This window comes from Bos indicus, chromosome 16 (genome assembly GCF_029378745.1).
Source record: "Bos indicus isolate NIAB-ARS_2022 breed Sahiwal x Tharparkar chromosome 16, NIAB-ARS_B.indTharparkar_mat_pri_1.0, whole genome shotgun sequence".
Lineage (NCBI taxonomy): Eukaryota > Metazoa > Chordata > Mammalia > Artiodactyla > Bovidae > Bos > Bos indicus.
The window spans coordinates 79,136,760-79,158,823 of NC_091775.1; the positions used below are offsets into that span (position 1 = coordinate 79,136,760).

The 22,064-nt window shown below is 40.5% G+C and overlaps 1 long non-coding RNA gene across 1 annotated transcript in view; it reads left to right on the forward strand.

Annotated features, from left to right (window-relative positions):
• The first annotated feature begins 1,237 nt into the window (after positions 1–1,237).
• The window catches only part of LOC109570776 (uncharacterized), an 88,459-nt gene continuing 67,632 nt past the window's right edge, over positions 1,238–22,064 (forward strand). The window contains exon 1 of the long non-coding RNA XR_011560970.1: positions 1,238–1,734. This is a non-coding gene — a long non-coding RNA (uncharacterized lncRNA). The remainder of the gene's footprint in view (positions 1,735–22,064) is intronic.

Consider the following 22,064-nt stretch of genomic DNA (forward strand, 5'->3'; position numbering starts at 1 on the left):
CTTTGGATTTGTAGTGAATCTTTTAGGCAACATATATATGGTCATGCTTTTCTTTCTTAACCCAGTCAGCCACCCTGTGGTTATTAATTGGACCATTGATTCCATTTATCTGGGCTTCTCAGGTGGCTTGGTGGTAAAGAGTCTGCCTGCCAATGCAGGAGACGTGGATTCAATCCCTGGGTTGGGAAGATCCCCTGGAGAAGGAAATGGCAAACCGATCCAGGATCTTACCTGGGAAATCTCATGAACAGAGGAGCCTTATGGGCTACAGTCCACGGGGTCACAAAGTCAGACATGACTGAGTGACTGAGCATGCATGCACACATTCCATTTACATTTAAATGTGTACATATTTCCATTTTCTTAACTATTTTCTGGTTGTTTTTGTAATTTTGTCTGTTCCTTTTTTATTTTCTTGCCCTCTCCTTTTTTGATTAATGACTTTCTTTAGTGTGTTTGGATTTCTCTTTATTTTTGTGTATCTGTTACAGATTTTGTGTTTATTGTTTGCATGAGGCTCATGTATAATAATCGATGTATATATTAGTCTATTTCAACCTGAAGTATGAACACATCCTAAAAACATTGCATATTGCATTTTTATGTCTCCCTCCTTGTATTTTGCATTTTTGATATTATAGTTTACATCTTTATATTTTTGTGTACCCTTTAACTAATTATTGTAGTTACAGCTGATTTTACTACTTTTGTCTTTTAGCTTTGTAGGCAGTTGATCCACCACCTTTACTGTCTGTTTGCTTTTACTGGTGAGATTTTTCCTTTCATATATTTTATTATTTCTAACTATGGCCTCTTTATTTCTGCTTAAAGAAAACCCTTTAACTTTCTTATATGACCGATTTAGTGGTGATGAGATCATGTAACTGACGCTCTGCTGGAAAACTCCATATATTTCCTTTAAGTCTGTATAATAGCCTTTCTGGATAGACCACTCTTGGTTTTTTTAAGTTTTTTATTTTTATTTTCTATTGGAGTATAGTTGATTACCAATGCTGTATTAGTTTCAGGTGTATAGCAAAATGATTCAATTATACACATTCACATACCTGTATTTTTTCAGATTCCTTTCCTGTTTAATTTATTGCAGAATATTGAGCAGAGTCCCTATACTGTACAGTAGATCCTTGTTGGTTATTTTAAATATAGTAGTCTGTATACGTCAGTCCCAAACTCCTAATTTATCCCTCCTCACCCCCAGTTTTCCCCTTTGGCAGCCATAAGCTTGTTTTCTGAATCTGTGTATTCCTGTTTGTTTTTTTCAGGAATAACTCACTCAGGGCTCTTTATTTTATAGCCAAAATGAAATGAATTCTTCCAACAACTTGAGTGAGGTTGAGCCTTTGCATGAGGACACAGCCTACCAACACCTTGATTGTAGCCTGTGAGCCCCTGAGCAGAGGACCCAGTTAAGTCTCGCCTAGACCTTTGACCACAGAAACCATGAGATAAAACATGTGTATTGTGTTAAGCTGCTCACTTGTGGTCATTAGTTACACAGCAACAGAAAACTAACACACCTGGGAAGACGGCCCCTCCCAGCAGCAGCTCCGTGCTGGGAAGTCAGTTCTGACCCTCATTCAGTGGGGACCTGACCTTTGTTCTGCAGGCCTTGCTTCAGCTTCACTTTGCTTCCCAGCATGGTGCTCCTTCTGCCAGGCTCCTTGGTCACTCTGCAGCTACTTCTTGATCTCATCTGTGCCGCAGAAGAACCAGGTAAAGTTGCTCAGAAATGCTAAATTTTAGTACCTTTCTTTGTCTGACCAAACCACCCTGGCAGATTGACATCACCCCTCCTCGAGTTGGTGAGAGCCACACGAGGGTCATCATTTTCAGAAGTCTGAAACAAAATGGGGTCAGGTTTTCCTCTGCCTTCAGTGTTATCTTTACTTGTTCAATGCACAGAAATCAGGGCACACATTCTGGTAGTCTTTCTCCTTCTTTTCTCTTCCTCTAGAATCTCCTTGGGGAGATAAGGGTGAAACCTCCTTCCTGCCCCCTCCTCTCCCAGAAGCACATTCTTTCTTTCATAGAAGAGGCCTTCATTATTACAGAAAGTTTTATTTTCTACTCTAGGGGAGAATTCCATGAATTTGGCAACTCCAGGTTGAACTGGCAGCTCCAGGCTTGGTTTCTGATGTATTAAAGGAGGAGATAAAGATATTAAACTCCCTTGTTCATTTGTTCATTCGTCCACTAAATATTTGTTGAATGTCTGCTCTTTGTTGAGAGTCTGTTACTGGGCTTTATTCACAGGGGACGCGGCCATAAACAAAACAGAAAATACCTATTCTCCTGGAGATTATAGTCACTCAAAAGGAATGCCTGACATTCGAAGTTATTTCTTGCTGCTAATCTTATTTTGCATACTAGAAGCTGGAAATCACTTCATTCTTCCTCTTTGCATCCTTAAAGAAACAATGTATTTGTTTCTTTTGGCTGTGCTGGGTCTTTGTTGCTGCTCGGGTGTCTCCTCTAGCTGTGGCAAGCAGGTGCTACTGTCTAATACAGTGGACGGGCTTCTCACTGCAGCGGCTTCTCTTGTTGAGCATGAGCTCTCGGATGCACAGGCTTCAGTCGCTCTGGGGCACAAGCTCAGTAGTTGTGGCGCATGGCTTTGCTGCTCGGCAGCATGGGGGATCTTGCTGGATCAGGGATCAAACCTGTGTCTCCTGCATTGGCAGGTAGAGTCCTTACCACTGAGCCTCCAGGGAAGCCCTTATTTGCATCTTTGAGTGAAAAAATCCTTCTCTCTACCTCCTCCCCCAGCCAGATGTCAATCAATATGATGGTCTCCTACTCAAAAAGTCAGAGTAAAAAGCACATTAATGGCTTTCAAAATACTGCAATCATTGAAAATGGTTCAGTTCAGTTCAGTCGCTCAGTCGTGTCTGACTGTTTGCGACCCCATGGACTGCAGCATGCAAGGCCTCCCTGTCCATCACCAACCCCCGGAATTTACCCAAACTCATGTCCATCTAGTCGGTGATGCCATCCAACCATCTCATCCTCTGTCGTCCCCTTCTCCTCCCGCCTTCAATCTTTCCCAGCATCAGGGTCTTTTCTGATGAGTCAGTTCTTCACGTCAGGTGGTCAAAGTATTGGAAGTGATTATTCCTTGTAAATTTAGTGTTAGAAAGTGTTTTTTTTTTATATTTTTATTAAAATTTTTTTTTCATTCTTGTTTATTATGTTTTTTAAAATAGAAATTTATTTATTTTAATTGGAGGCTAATTACAATATTGTAGTGGTTTTGCCATGCATTGATATGAATCTGCCATGGGTGTATATGTGTTCCCCATCCTGAACCCCCCTCCCACCTCCCTCCCCATCCCATCCCTCTGGGTCATCCCAGTGCACCAGCCCCAAGCATCCTGTATCATGTATTGAACCTGGGCTGGTGATTCATTTCACATATGATAATTTACATGTTTCAATGCCATTCTCCCAAATCATCCCACCCTCTCCCTCTCCCACAGAGTCCAAAAGACTGTTCTATACATCTGTGTCTCTTTTGCTGTCTCACATACAGGGTTATCATTACCATCTTTCTACATTCCATATATATGTGTTAGTATACTGTATTGGTGTTTTTATTTCTGGCTTACTTCACCCTGTATAATAGGCTCCAGTTTCATCCACCTCATTGGAACTTATTCAAGTGTATTCTTTTTAATGTCTGAGTAATACTCCATTGTGTATATGTACCACAGCTTTCTTATCCATTCGTCTGCTGATGGACATCTAAGTTGCTTCCATGTCTTGGCTATTATAAACAGTGCTGCAATGAACATTGGGGTACACGTGTCTCTTTCAGTTCTGGTTTCCTCGGTGTGTATGCCCAGCAGTGGGATTGCTGGGTCATATGACAGGTCTATTTCCAGTTTTTTAAGGAATCTCCACACTGTTCTCCATAGTGGCTGTACTAGTTTGCATTCCCACCAACAGTGTAAGAGGGTTCCCTTTTCTCCACACCCTCTCCAGCATTTATTGCTTGTAGACTTTTGGATCGCAGCCACTCTGACTGGCATGAAATGGTACCTCATTGTGGTTTTGATTTGCGTTTCTCTGATAATGAGTGATGTTGAGCATCCTTTCATGTGTTTGTTAGCCATCTGTATGTCTTCTTTGGAGAAATGTCTGTTTAGTTCTTTGGCCCATTTTTTGATTGGGTAGTTTATTTTTGTGGAATTGAGCTGAAGGAGTTGCTTGTATATTTTTGAGATTAATTCTTTGTCAGTTGCTTCGTTTGCTATTTTCTCCCATTCTGAAAGCTGTCTTTTCACCTTGCTTATAGTTTCCTTTGTTGTGCAGAAGCTTTTAAGTTTAACTAGGTCCCATTTGTTTATTTTTGCTTTTATTTCCAATATTCTGGAATATTGGAAGATGGGTCATAGAGGATCCTTCTGTGATTTATGTCCGAGAGTGTTTTGCTTACATTCTCTGGAGCTGTTGTGGACAGTGTGGGGTCAGTTCATTTTCAGATAGTTCCTTGATCCGGCTTATACTTCTCAAGATCTGCAGGCCCCTTCCTATGTAGCCGGTGCTAACTATAGAGTTTTAATCTGTTGCACCTGTCACTTCCAAAGCGGTTCCCTCTGTTTGTTTTAACTACTGTTTGCTGGCCTCTTCAGTGTCTAATTTCCGCCCTGACACAAGGGGGCGGTGGTGGTCACTTTTTTAGGCTCACTTGTTCGGTTGTGCTGTGGGGCGGGAGGAACACTGCAAACAAGCATCACCGGCGTGTGTGGGGAGTGCTCGCAGCGTCTCAGCCGCACCGGGTTTGCCCCCGCTCACCGCGTGTGTGCTTTCATGGTCTACACTGCTCAGGCTCTAGGTTGCTCTGCTGGAAACTGTCTGAGGCGGGCTCTGGGTTTCGTGCACTTCCCAGGTCTAAGCCACTCAGCTTCAGGTTCTCAGGTACTCCTCAAAGGCGCAGACTCGGTTGGGCCTGCGTTTTGTGCCCGTCCCAGGTCCGAGCAGCTCAGGCGACCAGGTGCTTGGCGAGCGCAGTCGCCCCCAAGTCGGGGGTGTGTCTTATCACCTCCCCAGTCCCTGCCGCTCGGTTTTCTGGGTGTAAAACCCGCTCACCTTCTCAGGTGTGCTGTGTGTGTCTTCTGGGGAGCTGATCTCTGGCTGCAACCCTCCCGGCAGATGTCGACCATCCAGAATCCCAAGAAGTCTTGGTTAGCAACAAATCCTGCTTGCAGTTTGGTAAAGGATGCCTCTCTGGGGCCACGATTGCCCGCTTCCAGCTCTGACTGCCCCTGCCTGCCTGTCTCCGGCCCTGACTGGCCGGTTGGCAGCTGGCTAGCTCTGCTCAGTCCTTTGTTCTGTGAGCGGGCCTGGCAGTGTCTTAGGTTAGGGCTTTTCGCGGGATAGCTATCCCACAGTCTGGGTTGCTACCTCTAGTTAGTTCACTCAGATTGCCCCCGGGGCATTCAGGCCCGGTCCTTACCCTCTGCAATGCAGCCCGCACCTCCCTGTCCAGCCCCCACTTGCTAGTGGCGGATGCGAGCGTCTGGGCTGCTTCTCAGCTGGGAGTTGCTGTTAGGCACATAATCTGTGGGGTTTTATTATTTATTTATTTACTTATTTTTCCTCCCCGTTATGTTGCCCTCTGAGATTCCAAGACTCGCCCCAGACCTGCCGGTGAGAATGTTTCCTGGTGTTTGGAAACTTCTCCCTTTTTAAAGACTCCCTTCCCTGGACAGATCTCCATCCCTGCCTCTTTTGTCTCTCTTTTTATCTTTTATATTTTGTCCTACCTCCTTTTGAAGACAATGGGCTGCCTTTCTGGGTGCCTGATGTCCTCTGCCAGCATTCAGAAGTTGTTTTGCGGAATTTGCTCAGTGTTCAAATCTGTATTCCTGTTTATAATAAGTTCATTTGTATAATTTTTTTTAGATTCCACATATAAGCAAAATCATACAATGTTTGTCTTTCTCCATCTGACTTCAGGAAATATGATAATTTCTAAATCTATCCATGTCGTTGCAAATGGCATTATTTCATTCTTTTTTATGGCTGAGTAATATTCCAGTAATATTCCACATCTTAATCCATTCCTCTGTTAATGGACATCTAGGTTGCTTCCATGTCTTAGTTATTATAATAGTGCTGCGGTGAACAGCTGGGTACATGTATCTTTTCAAATTATGATTCTCTCCAGATATATGCCCAGGAGTGGGATTGCTGGATCATATGATAGCTTTATTTTCAGTTTATAAAGAAACTCCATACTGTTCTCCATAGTAGATGTGCTGATTTACATTCCCACCAACAGTGTAGGAGGGTTCCCTTCCCTCCATGTCCTCTCCAGCATTTATTTGTAGACATTTTTATGATGGACAGTCTGACTGGTGTGAGGTGATAGTTCACTGTAGTTTTGATTTGCATTTCTCCAATAATTAGAGATGCTGAGCATCTTTTTGTGTGCCTGTTGGCTATCTGTGTGGTTTGTTGTTGTTAAATATTTATTCAGGTCTTCTGCCTAATTTTGGATTGGGTTATTTGTGTTTGTTTGTTTGTTTGTTTTTTTTTTTTTGACCTGCATGAGCTGTATGTAAAATCTGGAGATTAATCCATTTTCTTTTGCATTGTTTGCAAATATTTTCTCCCATTCTGTGGGTTGTCTTTTAATTTTTTTATGGTTTCCTTTGCTGTGCAAAAGCTTTTAAATTTAACTAGGTCCCATTTGTTTATTTTATGTTTTCATTTCCATTACTCTAAGAGAAGGATTGAAAAAGATATTGCTGTGATTTACATCAAAGTGTGTTCTGCCTATATTTTCCTCTAAGAGTTATAGAGTGTCAGGTCTTAGATTTAGCCCTTTAATCCACTTTGAGTTCATTTTTGTGTATGTATTAAAGAATGTTCTACTTTAATTTTTTAATGTGTATAAGTCCAGTTCTCCCAGCACCATTTATTGAAGACACTGTCTTTTCTCCATTGTATTGTTTTGCTTTCTTTGTCATAGATTAATTGACCATAGGTGTGGAAGTTTACATCTGGGCTGTCTATCCTGTTCCATTGATGTATATTTCTGGTTTTTTTGTGCCAGTACCATATTGTTTTGATGACATTAGCTTTGCAGTATAGTCTGAAATCAGGGAGCCTGATTCCTCCAGCTCCATTTTTCTTTCTCTGTATTGCTTTGGCTATCTGGGGTCCTTTGTGTCTCCATAAAACATTTAAAACCCTTTATATTTTTTAAGCTCTGTATGATAACCTGAGTAGACTACTCTTGTGTGTACATTTTCTCTTTTCAGCACTTAGAATATATTGTGCTACTCCCTTTTGCTCTGTAAAGTTTCTGCTTAAAAATCAGCTGATGGTTTCTTGGAGGTTTCCTTGTACTTAACTAGTTATTTTTCTCCTGTTGGTTTTAAGAATCTCTCTTCATGCTTAACTTTGAAGTTTTAATTATAATGTCTCTGTTTCCTGGACTTGGATACCTGCTTCCTTTACCAAGTTAGGGAAGTTTTCAGCCATTATTTCTTGAAATAAGTCTTCTGCCCTTTTCCCTCTCTCTTCTCCTTCAAGGAACCCTATAATAAGAATGTTAGTATGCTTGATGTTATTCCAGAGATCCTTTAAGCCAGGTCCCCAGCCTCCAGGATCTAAGTCCTGATGATCTGAGGTGGAGCTGAGATAATAATAATAGAATAAAGTGCACACTGAATGCAATGAGCTGGAATCATTCTGAAACCACCCCCTCCCCAATCTCCCCAATCCATGGAAAAAGCTGTCTTTCATGAAAGCCATCCCTGGGGTCTAAAAGGTTGGGGATCATTGCTTTAAATGACCCCCTTTTCTTCTGTTTTGCTTTGCAGCATGGTGATTTCCTCTACCCTTTCTTCGAGATCACTGATCCACTCTTCTGCATTATCTAACTGCTGTTGATTCCATGTGGTGTATTTTTCATTTCAGTTATGGTATTCTTCAACTCTTATTGTTTCCTTTTTTGTTTTTTTACTCTTGGTTCAAGATCTACAGCTCAACTCCAGAAAAATAAACAACCCAATCAAAAAATGGGCCAAAGAACTAAATAGACATTTCTCCAAAGAAGACATACAGATGGCTAACAAACACATGAAAAGATGCTCAACATCACTCATTATCAGAGAAATGCAAATCAAAACCACCATGAGGTACCATTTCACACCAGTCAGAATGGCTGCGATCCAAAAGTCTACAAATAATAAATGCTGGAGAGGGTGTGGAGAAAAGGGAACCCTCTTACACTGTTGGTGGGAATGCAAACTAGTACAGCCACTATGGAGAACAGGGTGGAGATTCCTTAAAAAACTGGAAATAGAACTGCCTTATGATCCAGCAATCCCACTGCTGGGCATACACACTGAGGAAACCAGAAGGGAAAGAGACACGTGTACCCCAATGTTCATCACAGCACTGTTTATAATAGCCAGGACATGGAAGCAACCTAGATGTCCATCAGCAGATGAATGGATAAGATCTTACCATGTTTATCCATTCTTCACCCAAGCTCAGTGAGCATACTTATGACCATTATTCTGACCCCTTTATTGGGAGATTGCATGCATGCTCAGTCGCTAAATTGTGTCTGACTTGGCGACCCCACAGACTATAGCCCACTAAGCTCCTCTGTCCATGGGATTTCCCAGGCAAGAATACTGGAGTGGGTTGCCATTTCCTTCTCCAGAAGATCTTTTCAGATTATGTATCTCTATTTTGTTTAGTTCTTTTTCTCTGGGGTTGTCTTGCCCCTTCATTTGAAATATATTTCTTTGTCCCCTCACTCTGCCAAATCTGTGTGCTTATTTCTGTGTATTCAATAGTTGAGCTACATCTCCCATTTCTGAAGGGGTGGGTTTATGTAGAAGGTTCTCTGTGGGGCTCAGGAGAGCAATCCCCCATGGTCACCAGAGCCAGGTACTCCAGGGTGTCCCTGTGTGGGTTACAAGCACCCTACTTTAGTGGTGGTGCGTGGTTGCTGTAGGTGTGTCGGTGGATGGGGCTGGCCAGTGTGACTGTCTGTGAGGCCTGGTTTCTCCAGGCAAACTGGTTGCCTGTAAACATGTTCTTTTAAGCCACTATCTTCGTACTTACTAATTACAGCAGCCATAGAAAACTAACATAATGCATGATCTTCAAAATGACATTGATTATAACTTTAAGTAGAAGTTCAAATGGAGTGTTCCCTCATGAATAAAGATGTATATATTTTAAATAATAAAGTGTTTCCTCATGATTAAATCCTATTTTGTGTGAGTTACAATTAAACTATCATGTATAGACCTTTGACTAAAAAGTTTTGTGCACTCTGTAGTTTAATACTCTTCTTTTGGTTCAGTGAAAGTTAAACTTCCAAATCTTATATCCTTTTATTAGTAGTAAAATTAAAAAAATTGTCCATATATATTTCTCCCTTGATAATAACAATTTCTAGTTGCTCTTTCTTGAACTAACTCACCTACTTCCCGGGAATAGAAAATAGAAAATTAAGCAAGGGGAACTTTGAAATGTTATAATTAAGGTATTCACTCTATTTCTGAACTATCATTTCATTTTTTTTTAAAGCAAGCAAAGGTACATTTCCTTTAGTTATTTCTTTTAATTCATGGTTTCAAAATATCACAACTACCTAAGCAATCCTGTTTTGAACCTCGAAACTGACTTAGGAATCCCTTGCACACTGAGAGTATATTTTTTGGATGTTGTACTCACTAACAAATTTTCTAAAAAATTGAGGGAGTGTTTACCGATAAAAAGCACTTTTTTCTCACATTTTCATCCTGCCCCTCTGGGACTGAGAAACTTGGACCCACCAGCTCCAGCTCTTGGATAAAATTGTATCGGTGCCAGGAGGGAGCAGCCCCTTACAAGAGGCTGTGTCAGCGGTTCTACGTGCCTTCTTATTTTTAGTGATTCCTAAGTGTGCCATAAAACATCTATTGTAAGCTGAAACTTGACACACCAAAACCTCAGCCTAGGAGCAGTTTTATTTTTCTTCAATTTGGAGGAAAGCATCTCAATGGATTGAATTTCCAGAAACATTAGAAGTTAGGTGTTACAAAGCTTCCCTGTGTTTTCTTATAATAAGGTAGCTCACTTCTTTTAATTACAGAAAAGAAGGATGATGCTATTTCTGTGGCTCCCTCCCACCCAGAAAAGGCCATAGGTTGACTTATTTGTTGGTTAACCAGTGGCTGTGAAAACACCGCACTGCTGTCTGTTAAAATAATGATTAAATGACGTGAAGTTGCAATTTACAAAGAAAGTCTTATACAGCAAACACTCCCCTAACAAGACCATACAAAATCCTGTCTAATAATCTGTCGGGCCAAATGAAAACAGCATCTAAAATGAAACACAACCATATTACCAACTTGAACTAAGTGACAAGGGGCAAAGGCCAAACTGAATTCGTCTGAACTTGCAATCTTTTTAAAGAGATGAACATCATTAAAAGGGGAATGAAAGCTCAAAATAAGCAAGAAGATTAAAAGAGACAATTGTTTTAAATGAACTCAAAACTCTAGGTCTACACAGATGATACACCAGAACAATGAAAAAACGCAGAGATGGAATTGCAAAACCACTCTGTATCTGAGGAAACGTGGATGTTGCCAGAGCATTTAAAAGGGCCAGTGTTGCCCAGGCTTCACAAAAGGAATAGATGGGTTTAGAAAATGACAAAGCAGGAATAGGTTGTCTGTCTTCAGAAATATTACAAGAAAAAAATTGGCAAAAAATTGTGTGACCTTAGAAAATAATCAAAGGAAAGCATTACTGTCAGGAATCAGTATGAACGGCCCACCTGCTCCTCCACTGTGCCCTTCCCCACCTGCTCACTTGCAGTTCCTTGCCTGCCACTCCGCTGTGCCGGAGTACATTTCTCTGGATGGACTGTCATCCTCTGTTTCAAGGCTCAAAGCCAAGTCTTCCTTAACTTCTTCTCCTTCTCTGTATTCATGTCAAATTGCTTGGAAGACTTTTGGAGAGTTACATGATCCAGGGTCTTAGAGGACATTTTTTAGAATGTTTTAGGACAACTCATGGAGAAGGCAATGGCACCCCAGTCCAGAAAACCCCATGAACAGAGGAGCCTGGTAGGCTGCAGTCCATGAGGTCACTAAGAGTCGGACACGACTGAGCAACTTCATTTTCACTTTTCACTTTCCTGCATTGGAGAAGGAAATGGCAACCCACTCCAGTGTTCTTGCCTGGAGAGTCCCAGGGACGGGGGAGCCTGGTGGGCTGCCGTCTGTGGGGTCGCACAGAGCCGGACACGACTGAAGCGACTCAGCAGCAGCAGCAGTGGGACAACTCAACTTTCTATTCTCTTTGTGGGAATTTCAAAGGCAACAACGTCTGCATTCCACAAATTTTATTGTGGACCCTTGAAAATGTTATTATGCTAATTGTCATGACCATTTGAAGCCTTCCTGGGTTTAGTTAAAATCAACTTTTGTGATTCTTTATGAACCTAAGAGAACACGTAAGCAACATTTCCTTAATAAGAGTCCTTCTTATTTTTGAGAGGAGAGTAAGGAAGATCCCCTGGAAAAGGAAATGGCAACTCACTCCACTATTCTTGGCTGGGAAATCCCATGGACAGAGGAGCCTGGCAGGCCTCCATCCATGGGGTTGCAAAAGAGTCAGACACAACGGAGTAACTAAACAACAATTTAATTCATGGCACAGAAACTTTACCTTCATCAGTAGTCTTTCACTCACCAAATCTTGCTGATATTTTAAAGTCATATAGATCCTGGATGGCTGCTGTTTAATCTCTAAGTTGTGTCCTACTCTTTGCAGCCCCATAGACTGTAGTCTGCCAGGCTCCTCTGTCCATGGGATTCTCCAGGCAAGAACACTGGAGGGAGTTGTCATTGCCTTCTGCTGGGGATCTTCCCGAGAGAAAAAGAAAAAAAAAAAAACCTCTATCATTTACCTTTGTTCAGTTCAGTTCAGTCGCTCAGTCGTGTCCAACTCTTTGTGACCCCATGAATCGCAGCACACCAGGCCTCCCTGTCCATCACCAACCCCCAGAGTTCACTCAGACTCACGTCCATCGAGTCAGTGATGCCATCCAGCCATCTCATCCTCTGTCGTCCCCTTCTCCTCCTGTCCCCAATCCCTCCCAGCATCAGAGTCTTTTCCAATGAGTCAACTCTTCCCATGAGGTGGCCAAAGTACTGGAGTTTCAGCTTTAGCATCATTCCTTCCAAAGAAATCCCAGGGCTGATCTCCTTCAGAATGGACTGGTTGGATCTCCTTGCAGTCCAAGGGACTCTCAAGAGTCTTCTCCAACACCACAGTTCAAAAGCATCAATTCTTTGGCACTCAGCTTTCTTCACAGTCCAACTCTCACATCCATACATGACCACCAGAAAAACCATAGCCTTGACTAGACGGACCTTTGTTGGCAAAGTAATGTCTCTGCTTTTGAATATGCTATCTAGGTTGGTCATAACTTTCCTTCCAAGGAGTAAGCGTCTTTTAATTTTCATGGCTGCAGTCACCATCTGCAGTGATTTTGGAGCCCAAAAAAATAAAGTCTGACACTCTTTCCACATCTATTTCCCAGGTCCTGGAAGTGGGAAAGTTCTTTGCTTTCTGGCTTTGCAGGCATTCCAATCACCACTTGGCAATAAAGATTACCACAAAGTGGAAGCAACAGGATTCTTTAGGCAGGACCAGCAGGCCTCTTCTTGTTCATCCTCTCCTAGGTGGAAGGAGTCAAAACCAGTTTTTCTCAAAAGGTCCTAGACCGTTGAACTTGCTATTCTTCTATTTTTTTCTTATAAAGATGTAGATAACTATATAGTGTTTCTAGCCAATGACATGTCTTGAATACTGCTCAGTTGTCCAGTTATTTATAATATCCTTTATCTAATTGACAAGCCTTCTTATTCAATCATTCACACTTAAAACAGTTGCTCTAGACTCCCCTGTGTTGTACATTCTTGATGGTCAAGAGCAAACTAAGCACCTTGTAGATTCCGGATTGCTGTTGTTAGTCGCTAAGTCGTGTCCTACTCTTTGCGACCTCCTAAACTGTATCCCGCCAGGCTCCTCTGACCACGGAACTCTTCAGGCAAGAATACTGGAGTGGGTTTACATTCCCTTCTTCAGGGTATCTTCTTGACACTGAGAGGAAACCTGTGACTCCTGCATGGGCAGGCGGATTCTACACCAGTGAGCCACCTGGGAAGGCCCAGATTCTGGATGAGGGTACTTTATATGCTAACAATTCGCACAGATCCTCACCTAAGATACAGATTAAAGAAAAACTACACATCTGGACATAGTGCTTATACTGAACTATTTTAAAGAGAAACAATAGACTATGTTCTTAAAAAATGATTTAAAAGTTATAAATAGGATTCCCATTTTATCAAAATCAGGATACTTTAAAAAGAAACAACAAATAGTAACTTGAAAGATCCCAGAGAAATTGTGTCTGGTCATTCTACATACAAAGGATAGTTCTTTAAATAACATTACACATACATTGGACTTCCCTAGTGGCTCAGACAGTAAAATGTCTGCCTACAATGCGGGAGACCCGGGTTCAATCCCTGGGTCAGGCAGATCTGCTGGAGAAGGAAATGGCAACCCACTCCAGTATTCTTGCCTGGAAAATCCCATGGAGGGTGGAACCTGGTAGGCTACAGTCCACTGGGTCGCAAAGAGTTGGATACAACTGAGCAACTTCACTTTCACACATATATTACTGTCTCATTTGATAATTTTTATTAATTTGGTTGCCTTATTATTGAGTTGTAAGAGCTCTCTCTCTCTCTCTCTCTCCTCAGTTTAAGTCCCCTTTGAGCTGTATGTACTACAAATGTTTTCCTGATCTATGCATTGTCCTTAACAGTGTCTTTCTTTATAAAAGAGGTTTTTATTGTGATGATGACCAATTTATCAATTTTTCATTTTATGGTAATCATTTTGTATCCCAAGAAATCTGTGCCTACTCTAGAATTATAAAGATTATAGCCTATGTTTCTTTTTGAAATTTTCGTGGTTTCAGCTTTCACATTGAGTCTCTGGTCTTTTCTAGTTAGTTTTCTGAAGGTGTGAGGTAAGGGTCAAAGATGTTTTTTCCCATGCGAATTAATAAAAGTTCATCTGTTGAAAAGGCCTATTCTTCCCTTCATTAAATTACCTTGGTCACTTATTGAAAATCAGTATGTGTCAATTTATTTCAGGACTCCCTGCTCTGATCTATTGATCTATACACTTTATCTTATACTAATACTCACCATTTTTATTATTGTAACTTTATTATAAATCATAAAAATCAAAGTGTGAATCATCCAAATTTGTTCTTTCCCTTTATAAAATTGTTTTAGCTATTCAAGGTCCTTCCAGTCAATTCTACCCGCCAAAAAAGCCCTGAAATTATAGAATCTGAGGATTAATTTGGAAAAACTATATCTTAACACTAAGCTGGCCAAAAAGTTTGTTTCACAGCATTTTATGCAAAAATCCAAATGGACTTTTTGGCCAGCTCCAATATAATCTCCCAATGTCTAAATAGGATGCAGTTCACCACTTCTTTAAGATTTCTTTAACTCCTCTCAGCAGCGTTTATAGTTTTCTTTATGGAGTTCTTATACATCTTTCCTAATTTATCCTTAAGAAGTTTATGTTTTTGATGCTTTTGTACATGGAATTATTGTATACATTTAATTTTTCATTTGTTTGTTGATAGGATACAGAAAAAAATGGCTCTTGTCTATTGACCACATGTGCTTTGACCTTCCTAAATTCAGTTATTAGTTATAATGAGATTTTCTGGTGGCTCAGATGGTAAAGAATCCACCTGCAATGCAGGAGACCCAGGTTCGACCCCTGGGTTGAGAAGATACCCTGGAGAAGGGAATGGCAACCCACTCCAGTACTCTTGCCTTGAGAATCCCATGGACAGAGGAGCCTGGCGGGCTACAGTCCATGGGGTCGCAAAGAGTCAGACACGACTGAGCAACTAAGCACAGTCGTAAGAGCTCTTAGGCAGATTTCTTGAGATCTTCTACATATATGATCACATTGTATAGAAATAATGAGAGCTGTACTTTTCTCTTTCCAGTCTGAAAGCCTTTTCATTTTATTGTCTTACTTTTGGAGGGCATCCAGTGCAATTTGTTATATAGCAGCTATGAAGGACAACATTCCTGTTTTTCTTAATATTAGAGATTCGTATTTAAATGCATGTTATCTTTTGGTTTTAATAGGTACTTCTTATCAGGTTGATGTAACTCCTTTATTTAGTTTACCAAGAGATTTCATCTTAAGTGTATGTTCAGTTCAGTTCAGTTCAGTCGCTCAGTCATGTCCGACTCTTTGCGACCCCATGAATCGCAGCACGCCAGGCCTCCCTGTCCATCACCAGCTCCCGGAGTTCACTCAGACTCACGTCCATCGAGTCGGTGATGCCATCCAGCTATCTCATCCTCTGTCGTCCCCTTCTCCTCCTGCCCCCAATCCCTCCCAGCATCAGAGTCTTTTCCAATGAGTCAACTCTTCCCATGAGGTGGCCAAAGTACTGGAGTTTCAGCTTTAGCATCAGTCCTTCCAATGAACACCCAGGGCTGATCTCCTTTAGAATGGACTGGTTGGATCTCCTTGCAGTCCAAGGGACTCTCAAGAGTCTTCTCCAACACCACAGTTCAAAAGCATCAATTTTTCGGCACTCAGCTTTCTTCACAGTCCAACTCTCACATCCATACATGACCACTGGGAAAACCATAGCCTTGACTAGATGGACCTTTGTTGGCAAAGTAATGTCTCTACTTTTGAATATGCTATCTAGGTTGGAAGCATATGTTAGATTTTGTCAAATGCCCCTATAGCCATCTAAATGATTATGTTTCCTGTTTATTCTATTTAATGTAAAGAACTACATTAATTTTTTATTTTTGTTTTTATTTATTGATTTATATTTTCTCTTTATTCTGATAATGTGGTTAAATACATTAATTATTGATGTGTGGCTGTTTTGAATGTTAATATTGGATCAATGGGATAAATTCCATCTGGTCTTGAAACCATAAATTGTATTGTTAATATTTTCTTTTCTTTTAATATCTTTCTCTGGTTTTCAGTTTGGTTCAGTTGCTCAGTCATGTCCGACTCTTTCTGACCCCATGGACTGCAGCACACCAGGCCTCCCTGTCCATCACCAACTCCCAGAGTCTACTCAAACTCATGTCCATTGAATCAGTGATGTCATCCAACCATCTCATCTTCTGTCATCCCCTTCTCCTCCCGCCTTCAATCTTTCCCAGCATCAGGGTGTATTAAAGTAAGTCAGCTCTTCAAAACAGGTGGCCAAAGTATTGGAGTTTTGAGAGAGTCATTTCCTAGGCAGGTTGATAGGAAATCTAGGGGTCCCCAAGGAGAGAGGGGTCTGGAATTCTCAAGGAGGAAGAAAGGACAAACTTTTCACAGTCTTTGTAGACCAGGACCTGGGGACTGGAGTCAATGAAAATGAGAGGGTAACAGGCAGGAAGGCCAGGGGTCTCCAAAGGGAGGAAATAGCCTGCAAGTGTCAGACACTTTTCTCTCTCTCAAGCGGCAGGAGGAAACAAACTAGCAATATTTTTTTCCTTCTCTATACAAATTTAAAGGGAGGTTTCTCTTAAAATACTATGTGGCCATAATGACACCTGGTTTCACCTGAAGTTAGCTATTCTTGAGCCTAGAGATAACCAATGCCTTTTTCTTATGGAAATGTTTGTCTTAAGCTATGCTAATGTGCTATGCCTTTACCCCAAACTCTGTCTCCAAGTCGGTTCCGCCTCTTGGCCCAGAACCTACTTGACAAACCAGTATGTTATACTCAGATATTGTTCCCCTAATCTATGTAAGTGAAACTATTTGTATGGTGGTCTGCCCTTCTTCAAGACTCAAGTTAATCATTTTATGGACCAGGATAAACCATTTGGTGCCAAGATTATCCCAAAATGCATCTTATGGGTGAGGGGTCTGGTGCCATTCTAAATTTTAAGACATTCCTTTCTTTCATTAACAGACTGCTAGTGACTATATAACATCCAGCTGAAGACTAGCAGGAGGGTACTCTTTCTGCCCCCTTCTGATGTCTATGTCAGAAGCTTTCTCTATCTCCTTTATACTTTAATACAACTTTATTACACAAAAGCTCTGAGCGATCAAGCCTTGTCTCTGGCCCGGGATTGAATTCTTCTCCTCCGGGGGCCAAGAATCCCAGTGTATTCACATGATTCAACAACAACCTTTCAGTTTCAGCTTCAACATAAGTCCTTCCAATGAACATTCAGGACTGATTCCCTTTAGGATGGACTGGTTGGATGTCCTTGCAGTACTGGGATATACAGAGTTGAGAAATGTTTCCTTCTCCTCTATTCTCTGAAAGAGCTGATGAAAGATCTTTATAATTTATTATTTAAATGTTTGGTAAGTTTACAAGTGAATCTACCTGGACCAGAAGATATTTTGAAAGAAAGTTCATACTATGAATTCATTTTTTTCTTAGGTATGTAGCTAGTGAGAATTTCAATATTTTATCTTCCAGTTTGTGTAATTTATATTTTTTAAGAAATCTATTTATCTAAGTTGTCAAATTTATTGGGATAAACTTAATAAAACCTCTTATCCTTTACATGTCCATAGGGTCTGTAGTGATGTCCCGTCTCTTATTCCTGATATGAGAAGTAACATGTTAGAAGACTTGGTATTGTTCTAGAACTTACCAATGCTCTATTCATTATTTTTTCCAGTTTTCTTTTTTCCCTTCTTTGTGCTCCAGCTTGGTTAATGGCTATTATAAAATCTTTAACCGATCTTTTATTTTGAAACATCTAATCTCCTATTAATCCCATCCAGCATGTATTTGATTTAAGCCTGCATTTTTTCAACTCTAGAAGTTTCATTTGGTTATTTTGAATATTTCATTTTCCTCCAAATTGTTAATCTTTTCCTTTTAAATCATAGAAATTTATAGAAGTTGTTCCTTTCATTCTTTCTGTGTCTAGTGACTGATTTTTCTTCAAGCTAAAATGAGTCGCATGCACGTCACATATCTAGCAGTTTTTGGATTAGATGGTTGACATGTGAATGTTTTGATCTGTTTGTTGTTCCCTTTTAAAGATCTAGACGGTTTTTGTTTGATAGCTATGTATTATAACTTCTTGGTCTGTCCTGTTCTGTTCTGTTCAGTCACTAAGTCATGTCCGACTCTTTGTGTGGACTGCAGCATGCTAGGCTTCCCTGTCCTTTACTATCTCCCAAAGTTTGCTCAAATTCATATCCAATGAGTCTGTGATGCTATGTAACCATCTCATCCTCTGCTGCCCCCTTCTCCTTTTGCCTTCAATCCTTCCCAGTATCAGGGTCTTTTCCAATGAGTCAGCTCTTTGCATCAGGTAGACAAATATTAGAGCTTCAGCTCCAGCATCAGTCCTTGCAATGAATATTCAGGGTTGATTTCCTTTAGGATTGACTGGCTTGATGGCCTTGCTGTCCAAGGGACTCTCAAGAGTCTTCTCCAGCCCCACAGTTCAAATGCATCAATTCTTTGGTGCTCACCCTTCAACTTACTTGTGCTTAATTGCTCAGTCATGTCTGACTCTTTGTGACCCCTTGGACTGCAGCCCGCCAGGCTCCTCTATCCATGAGGATTCTGTAGGCAAAAATACTGGAGTGAGTTGCCATGCTCTTCTCCAGAGGATCTTCCCAACATAGAGACTGAACCCAGGTCTCTCACATTATGGTTGGATTCTTTACCATCTGAGCCACCAGGGAAGCCCTAACTTATTTGTGGATCACCCTAATTTTTGAGGCTTATTTTTAAGCTGTATTAGGAAGGTGCTATAACAGTCTTTAAAAATAGTTTAGCTCTATTAGGTTTATCTTTTTAGATTCTCTATTTAGTATCCTGCCAAAATTTCAAGTCTCCTCTGTGTGATTTTGGATTTTTTTTTAAAGTATTGCTTTCCTTTCTGGTGGCTCTGCCTTATAAATTCCAGCCACGTTGGCTTCCCCACATACTCATTTCTCTGCTGTGTGAGATGCACTCTGCTTAGATCATGCTTCCTTGCACTTAGTCTGGAAGGTGCCTCTGGCCAGAAAGCCAGAGTAATATTAGGGCTTGTTTTTCCTCCCATCTCAGCAATCACACACTTTGTGCTGCTTGTCGTTCGTGGCTGTAAACAATTGTTTCATATTGTCGACTGAAACAAATAGACTGTCAGAAATTCCTCCAGCAAAGATGGATTTATTTGGGATCAGCAAAGAACTGCAATTTGGGATCTGAAAACATGGTGAGCCACCTGCAAGTCCCCGCATGGCCAGGGAAGGAGAATGCTTTTAATAGAACACAGGAAGTCAGAAGTCAGGAGGGCTGTGCAAACAGAGTCCATGGCTTTTCATTGGCTGAGTCCTTGCCAGTTAGGACGCCTTCTTCTTCCCATTGGCTCTGTTCTTGTACCAGGGCATGAGAGCTTCCCCTGCTGGTCTCCCAATTCTATTTAATTGAGGTTTTTATTAATTTTTTAGAGTATTTAGTCCTGTTTTCTAATCATTTCCTGTCAGGCAAATCTGGTGACAGTTACTCCATCATGACCAGAGGTGAAAGTTAAGGTTATCTTTTAAAAATATATACTTTTAATGATGCTATTAGGAGGAAAACAAAACAGCTCATAAAACTATTTTCATTTGTGTAACAGTTTATTAATATATACTCCTAGAAAGGAGACAAGTGTGTAGATTTAAACATGGCTGTGGGGATTGGTAGTGAAATCCTTGCCTGTAACTTTATTTTACAAATTTTCAATAGCCAATATGCATTTATTTTTAAATTAGAAAGATGTTATTTTTTATTGAAGTGTAGTCGATTTACAATGTTTCAAGGTATACAGCGAAGTAATTCAATTATATAAATTTTTTCAGATTCTTTTCCTTTATAGGTTATTACAAGATATTGACTATATTTCCCCATGCTGTATAGTAGGTCCTTGTTTATCTATTATATATACTGCAGTTTGTATCTGTTAAACCCAAATTCCAAATTTATCCCTTTCCCCTTTGGTAACCTTAAGATTATTTTCTGTATCTGTCAGTCTGTTTTTTTAAATAAGTTCATCTGTATTATTTGAGATTCCTCATATAAGTGATGTGCTATGCTGTGCTTAGCCACTCAGTCATGTCCAATTCTTTGCAACCCAATGGACTGTAACCCCCCAGGCACCTCTGTTCATGGGGATTCTTCAGGTAAGAATACTGGAGTGGGTTGTCATGCCCTCCTCCAGGAGATCTTCCCAACCCAGGGATTGAACCCAGGTCTCCTGCATTTCAGGCTAATTCTTTACCGTCTGAGCCACCAGGGAAGCCCACATATAAGTGGTATCATATATTTGTCTTTCTCTGTCTGACTTTACTTAGTATAATAATCTCTAGGAAAAATGTTATTGTAAAAGTTCTGTTTAGAATGTTGTATGATATAGAAAATGGTATGGTCTTTCTATCCCATATACTTTTTCATAAGCCGTATTAACATGACATTAAATAAATGCATGCTTATGAATTCCAATTATTAAATTTAGGGAGACTTTCTCTACACACCACATTTGAAAAGTTGGGTCATTATTAATTTAAGACTTAATAATGGCCATGAACCTTAGAGTTGACAGGAACTTCAAAAGCTTGTCTGGTTCAGTCTCTGTAAGTATCTGATATTTTACAAAGTGATTTTGTAGAGGTTTGATAGTTAATTAATAACAGAATCAGAACTAATTTCCATTATAGGGGTTTTCTGAAACTAGTCCAAGCTGCATCCTTCTTTGAAGAGGTCTGGAGGTAACATACGTTAACAGGTCATTTCTAAATTAAAGATTTAGGTGTTCATTAGAATTAAGAAAGAAAGCAGGACTTAGATGATACTATTAATCTAAGACTGTAAAACTGGGTAGAAAATTAAGTTTTCTGTTGAGACAAAATTGGAATATACTTCCAGCTAGAATAAGGATGCATTTTTATATTTATAGGGGCACACATTTATTTATCATAAATAGGATTTTACTGTGTGAAAATGCACTCATATATATATTTGCTGCTGCTAAGTCACTTCAGTCATGTCCGACTCTGTGCGACCCCATAGACGGCAGCCCACAAGACTCCCCCGTCCCTGGGATTCTCCAGGCAAGAACATTGGAGTGGGTTGCCATTTCCTTCTCCAATGCATGAAAGTGAAAAGTGAAAGTGAAGTCGCTCAGTCGTGTCCGACTCTGTGTGACCCCATAGACGGCAGCCCACAAGGCTCCCCCATCCCTGGGATTCTCCAGGCAAGAACACTGGAGTGGGTTGCCATTTCCTTCTCCAATGCATGAAAGTGAAAAGTGAAAGTGAAGTCGCTCAGTCGTGCCCAACTCTTAGCGACCCCATGGACTGCAGCCTACCAGGCTCCTCTGTCCCTGGGATTTTCCAGGCAAGAGTACTGGAGTGGGGTGCCATTGCCTTCTCAATTGATCCTGTTAATTACCAATGGGTCATTACACATTAAATGACCCATTGGTAATTAACAGGATCAATTTAACTCATTTATGTGAAAATGTCATGGAAAGAGTACTTCTAAGTAAGTTAAACATCTGCAATATCATTTATATTAATAATTTGTTAAGCAAACCTTACCTTCATATACCATAAAACAGTAAGCTTTAGTTCAGCTCAGATCAAAAAAAGACAACTTCTCTATTAATTTGTTCAGAATAAATGAGGTTTTATTAAGGACAGTCATGATTCATATTCTGGGATACACTTAATTCTCTTTGTATGTTCCTCTTGTGGCTTTTACACTAACCTCGACAAAGTCGGGCAAAGATTGACAAGGCGGCAATTAGAATTGATTGTTCATCTCATCTCAAAATGCAATTATTCTCTTCATCCAAAGTTACTTTAATCTTCATAAGAAGCCCAAGTTGGTGTTCAGTTGCTAAGTCATGTCTGACTCTTTGTGACCCCATGGACTGCAGCAGGCTACTTTCCTGTCCTTCACTTTCTACCGGAGTTTG